This window comes from Suricata suricatta, chromosome 11 (genome assembly GCF_006229205.1).
Source record: "Suricata suricatta isolate VVHF042 chromosome 11, meerkat_22Aug2017_6uvM2_HiC, whole genome shotgun sequence".
Taxonomy (NCBI): domain Eukaryota; kingdom Metazoa; phylum Chordata; class Mammalia; order Carnivora; family Herpestidae; genus Suricata; species Suricata suricatta.
Genome location: NC_043710.1, coordinates 101,353,245 through 101,359,780, shown reverse-complemented (window position 1 = coordinate 101,359,780; position 6,536 = coordinate 101,353,245).

The window sequence follows — 6,536 nt, the reverse complement described above, 5'->3', positions numbered from 1 at the left end:
TGTCTGGGTTCTCTGTTCTGTTCCATTGATCCAAGTGTCTGTTTTTGTGCCAGTACCATACTGTCTTGATGATGACAGCTTTGTAATACAGCTTGAAGTCCGGAATTGTGATGCCTGCAGCTTTGGTTTTCTTTTTCAGGATTGCTTTGGCTATTCAGGGTCTTCTGTGGTTTCATACAAATTTTAGGATTGTTTGTTCTAGTTCTGTGAAGAATGCTGGTGGTATTTTGATAGGGATTGCATTGAACATGTACATTGCTTTGGGTAGTATTGACGGTGATCATTACTTTGAACTCTTTATTGGGAATATTGCTTATCTCTGTTTTGTTTAGTTCTTTCTCTGAAGTTTTTGTCTTATTCTTTTCGACATATTCCTTTGTCTCCTCACTTTGACTTTGTGTTTGTTTCTGTGCATTAGGTGGAACAGCTCCTCTCAGTCTTTTATGTAGGAACATCTCCTGTGTAGACTGTGTGTGCCTGGGGGGGGTTGGGGGGGCTGATGAAAGCCCTCACAGGCATGGGTCAGGGGAGCAGGAGGTGGGACCACTGTGGTGGGAAACCTGGACTTGAGCAGGTGTGGGTGTGGGGCCTGCATTGGGCCCCGAGGCTGGGCGTGGGGCAGGCTGGCCTGGGCACTAGGACCTTGGTATCCGAGTGGAGGGGAACATGAACTGTTGCACCCATCAACTGCCCTGACCCTGGAGCCCCAACGGCCTCTTACCATTTGGCAGATGGTCAACAGCTGGTTCCTTTTAAACTAGCTTTTCTGGGGGGCGCCCGGGTGGCTCAGTCGGTCCGTCCCACACTTGATTTCAGCTCAGCTCATGATCTCAAGTTTCATGAGATTGAGCCCCTAGTCAGGCTCTGTGTTGATAGTGCAGAGCCTGGTTGGGATTCTCTCTCTCCCCCTCTCTCTTTGCCCCTTCCAAATTCACTCTCTCTCTCTCTCTCAAAAATAAATTAAAAAAACATTTAAGAAAATGTAAAAAAATGATTAGAAAAAATAAACTGTTGTGGTAGAGTCCGCCTCCCTAAGGAAAGTGGTGAGGAAAATACCTATGAAAATAAGGGAAGGCAACGTGGCTATCTGAGTGAACGTGACAGTCCTCATCACTCTATGTGTCTGAACGTGACCTTCCTTATGACCCTGTAACAGACCACCCAATCAGACTGTATGTCTCTATGTTGCCATGTAGAGAAGACAAAGAAGTAGAAAATTTATAAAAGGCAACCCCTCACTGTGCTGGCCTCAGTTTTTGGGGTAAAAACACACTGAGCCCATCGCAGTGACTGAAGCTGCTTCCTGGACAGAAAGGCCTTGATGTCCTGTCCCTGTGGGCAAGAACCCTGCTACACGTAGTGGGTTTGTTTTGTTTTGTTTTTTGTTTTTGTCTTTTCCCCCCACAGGGCAGACAGATCTGCTCCGGGTCCTTTGGTCTTGCTACAGTTTGCAGCACCAGCGTGGGGTTCGTTTCTCCCACTTTTCTGTCTGTGGCCCGTTTGTCCTGTGTCTGAACAGCAGCAGCTGCCCTCAGCCCTCAGTTCTGCAGGAGGATCGCTCTGTTTCCAGGTGGCGATTTGGGGAAGATTGGGTGTGTCCACAAGGGAGGTGGGTGCAGGGTCCTCTAAGCGCCATCTTGGGCCCTCCCTCTTGGGAGTTACAGTTTTATAGCTGCTGGTCAAGAAGGCTTCGCTGAGAAGGTGACACTTGAGGAAAGAGCTGAAGTGAGGGAAGGGACTGGGAGGGATAACGGCAGGGGGAGAGAACGCCCCTCGAGGGGAGGAGGGGGCACAGTTGTTGTGAAGTGGCCAGGGGTACGGGGCTGGATTTCAACAGAGAAACATGGTCTCCCGAGGGTGGCAATGGTGCCGGCCGGTGGCCGTGGGGCGTGTGGGGGAGCCAGGGAACAGTGCAGGTGACAGAGGTGTCGGAAGACGCTCTGCTGGGAACACTGCTGGTGGGGCAGCCTCCGCCCTCGCCGGGAGGTGGGGAAGCTGCTCCGCGGCAGGTGCAGCGGCAGGTGCAGCGGCAGGTGCAGCGGCAGGTGCAGCGGCAGGTGCAGCGGCAGGAGCGGGGAGGGGAGCCCTCGGCCATGCTCGGGGACAGGCTGTGGTCCAGCTTTCCTGGCGCGCGCAATGGCGAGGACCGAAGGCCCAGGCGAGCCGCACATCTGGCCTCCAGCTCCGCAGCCGATGGCTTTCACGTGGAGCAGGGGAGTGGGGCCTGGCGGTGACGTGTTGTATCCGGATCGGCAACCGAGGGTTTTCTGAATGGGACAGACCGACCTTTGTCACGATTCTGAGAGAATATTCTGGTTGTTCTGTGGACAGTGGGGCTGGCCGGGGCAAAAGGAGGGTTGGGATGATGTCTGCCAGCGGGCTGCCCCGGGGCTGGGGCAGTGGCCCGGCTGGTGCTCTGTGACAGGCACAAGATTTTAACGTGTCCGGGATGGCCAGGTGGCGAAGCATCCCCCAACTGGAAGTCGGGTTTCATCTGATGTCAGAGGTGTGTCCCTAGAGGGCCCCTCTTCCGCCAGCTGCATTGGTCTCCTTTGCACGCTCGCGGGGAGGGACCAGCAGGCGGTGCTAGATTTACCCACCTCCTCAAAGTTGCATTCTGCCCCTTAGATGTTGTCAAAGAATCTCCAGACTTTTTAGTGGCCCCTGTAGTCCCTATTTGCAGGGACCCCACAGCCGCGTTGTCAAGGCAGCTCAGCAGTGGGGCCGCGCAGGAGCGCGTGATCTTTCAAGGCCCCAATTCTGAGCTTCTCAATGGGGGCATCTGCAGTCTGGCCTCAGTGGGACTCCCTGCTTGCCCCTCCCCCCATGCACTTTAATAACTTAGCCACTGTAAGCCCCTGTCCTCGGAGGGTGCTCTGTCACACCCCTTGCCTCTGTGCGTGGTTTCTTCTGACTTTTAGGCTCTCTGCTCCCATATAGCAGTCCCCCTCTGGGACCCAGGCTCACGGTACTTTCTCTGTGAAAATGGCCTTCTGCCCAGAGCTCTGTCACTGGTTGCAAGCATCCTGCATTGGTTCCCTTGTTCCCTTTGGACTCTGACCTCCTCAAGGTCCTCGCTCGTTGTCTCCGTGTATTTCTTCTTCAGCACCTCCTCAGCAGCAGCTCATTTGGCAGTTGACGACCGACTGACTGAATCAGAGAGTCAAAGAGAAAAGGGGAACCTGATGCACCCCTGCTCTCCTAGCACCCCTGTTTTGGTCAGAGGGCGAGAGCGAGCTGACAGCTCCTCTGAAGCAGCACCAGGACCCAACAGAGGTCTCCGCAGAGGTCCGCCCTGGAAGGGCTCGGGCCTCTTGTCGCAGAGGCCGGACAGAGCTGGAGGGCGAGGTCCGCGTTTATGCAGCCGGGCGTCTGTTTGGGTGGGCGAGGCCGAGATGCAGGTGCAGGAAGCGGGGGGAGGGGGGGCCTGAGAGTGTGGCTGTGCACACAGTGGGTGAGGCAGAGGTCCAGAGTCTATCACGGCTGCAGGGGCGGGTGGCAGAGGTGACAGGGACCCAGTGGGCTCCACATATTGTAATGAGGCATCTGTCTTGTCACGCAGGCCGTGTGTGTGTGTGTGTGTGTGTGTGTGTGTGTGTGTGTGTGTGAGTGTGTGAGAGGAGCTGGAGATGGGCGGCTGAAGGCTTCTAGGAAGCGTGTCGTTAGAAGGTTAGCTCCAGCCATAGAGTGTAAAGAAGCGGGGTTGATGGAGGCCGGTAGGTGGTGGTTCCCAGAGGCCCGAGGCCCAGCAGAGGGTGGGCAGGAGGTGGTGAACCCGACATCCAGTAATCGGGCTGCATGGAGGGCTTGGGAGCCGCCATGAGTAGTGTGATGGGAGGGAAGGAAAAGGTGGGGGGCGAGGCGCCATCTCCGGGCCAGACATGGAACTCCTGTCTTTCAGCGCTGTTTTGTCCCGGGTTCTGGTGCTGGACGTCCTGCATGGCTGTTTTATTACACGGGCGCTCCTGGAAGCTTGGTAACAATATTCCTCTTTTTCAACAGAGGACATGGCTGAACTTCACCATAAAAGACTTACCTGCCCAAGGTCGTCCGGGAGGTGATGGGGCATCAGGTCTGGCTGCAAAGTTCATGCCCGTCCCATTGTATCCGGGCACCTTCCCGCCCCCCAGTAGGAGTGAGCCCTGCTGTGCTCTAGGCCAGAGAGGAGTCGGACGCTTGCCAGACCCTTGGTCACGGGTTGGAGGTGGGAAAACACAGAATTCACCCACAGGAGCTTCTGGTTCCCTCCACCCACCTCTCCCTGGGTTACTTTCCTCCTTTGCCCAACTGTCGCTTTGCACGGCAGTCTTCTCCCAACCAGAAAGAGCAATGTTGGGATGTGTGCTGTCCTCTGGGACAGCGGGCCTCAGGAACGCCGGGGCTCGGAGGGTCGTGCGTTCAGAGTCACCGGGTGGTGGCCGGGGTGGCCGTGGACCCCGACCCGAGGCCGACGGCGGGGAAGTCATGCTTGCCCCTCCGGGCTGGCAGAGAAGGCTCGAAGGCAGTCTGGCCATGCTGCTGCCTATTGCGGTGGAGAAACAGCCCTGAAGACGGCCAGTTAGGACATACACCCGCCCCCCGCTCCCTAGGAGCCGAGGAAGCCAGCTGTGACCTCTGTCCCCTATTCTGCTGGGGCCTCCAGAGCCTGTCTGCCCAGTCCTTGAGGCACATAGATTTTTGCAACATCCCTAAATCTTGTGGCTGGATTCACACGTTCACTTTGCCACCCCTTAAATGCTTGGTGTTTCCTGCTACCCATCTGGAAACTGGCATCAGAAGCCTGTATATTAAATTCCTGTTAGATGGATCAGGGTCTTCCAAGGCCAGCTGCCACCCTCCTCTTTCCCCACCCCCATGACCACTGCCATCTGGTGAGCTCAGTGTCACCAGGCAACCTCTGGCTGGGGAGGGTCAGGGCAGAGCTGAGACTCCAGACCAAGCTGGATGACTGGGAACCAGGGAGAGATGGGCCGGGGTGGGGCTGGGGAGGGTGGTGGTGAGGTCAAGGGCCTGATGGAGGCAGTGAGATTTTTAAGAACCTGGAACTGGTGGACCTTCACTGAACTGCCCTGGGCACTGGTGGCCCCCAGTCCTGTTCAGGCCCCCTCCCACGGCTGTCCGCCTCCACGTGGGCACATCCCCCGTGAAGCTGAGCTTGGACTAGACATGCATGTGCTCTGGTCCTCACCTGAGAGAGTCAGAATTCGTGGCATTTTAACATTCACTGCGTTCGCCACTTGCAGCGTGCTGGGTCCCAGTCCTGTTAATGTGGTGACATCCCTAGCAAACCTGTAAATCTCCGGAGCGTAGGGAATCACTTCCTTTGGAGTTAAAGTTGTATTTTCCTAAACCTTTTCGTGTGCACGTTCAAAACAGTTATTCAAGGGGAATGATAATTCCGTCTTTGGCAAGTGGGTTGGGGAGAGTACAGAAGGCTGGGCGTGGAAGAGCCTGTGCCCTGGGACTCCAGTGTTTGGTGAGGGGCGGCCGGGATGCACACTTGCCAGCAAGGCGAATGGTGACAAGAGGGGTGAGGGCAGGGTATTGGGCGAGTGGGACGTGCACATAAACGCCGTTGTTTCCTGTGCTTTGAGTGTTCGGTCCCTCCTGGAGCTGTCCCGGGGAGCCGCGGGCACCGTGGGGGCCCGCCTGACGAAACTCGGCTGGCTCTAAGCTCATGCTGAATTTGTGCAGATACAGGCCTGGGAACTGCAAATGGCAGCTGCTTCGCGGGAAAGGGGTTGCAGCCGACCCTGTAGGGTGAGAGTCGGAAAGCTAAGTGGGGGCTTGGCGGGAGCCCCCGAGGGCCCTGTGCGGGGCTGGAGCCGCGAGCCTGAATGGACTGCCGTTACTCTCTAGGGCCACGGGGGGCGCTGCTCCGCCGGCTGGGTCCGGCTGGCGTGGGTCCCGGCCCAGGACACGCTTCCCAGGCCTGCAGTCAGCACAGGCTCAGGACAGGCGGATCGCTGGCTGTTCCTTCCCGCCAACAGCCTATTTGCGCCTGGGAGCACAGAAACCAGAGTTCTGAGTCCTGTTTCTCCTAGTCTTCCCCTGCCCCTGGTGAAGTCAGAGCACGGCGTTCATTCCCGAACATTGGGCCAGCAGCCCACGCCAAGTCTTGCGGCACAGCAAAGAGAAAAAAGCATTTTTGAAAGCAGAAGGATTTGCCTTTGAGCAAGGGTTTGAACCTTTCTGCTGCTTCATTCTCTCATTTCTAAAAAGGGATAATGCCTCTTGCACAGGACTGTGGTTTCATTAGTCCGAACCCTCAGACTTGAGGGGTCTGCCCGCCAGCCCTCTCTGGATTTGAGAGGAGCGGTTGTAAACGAGGAGGAAGTGCTCAAAGAGAAAAAACAGTCACCCAATTTCATCTGCCGTGGTTCCAGAAAAGTGCACGGTCTCCCTGAGACAGGCAGCACATGCTGGACTGGCTCTGGCGTTTGCCACTGGGGGGTGGGCTGAGCGGCACCTCCGGGGAAAGTGGAACAGGGGCTGTGGGGCAGTAATGCCATCTTTGACCTACTGAGCTGTGAGCT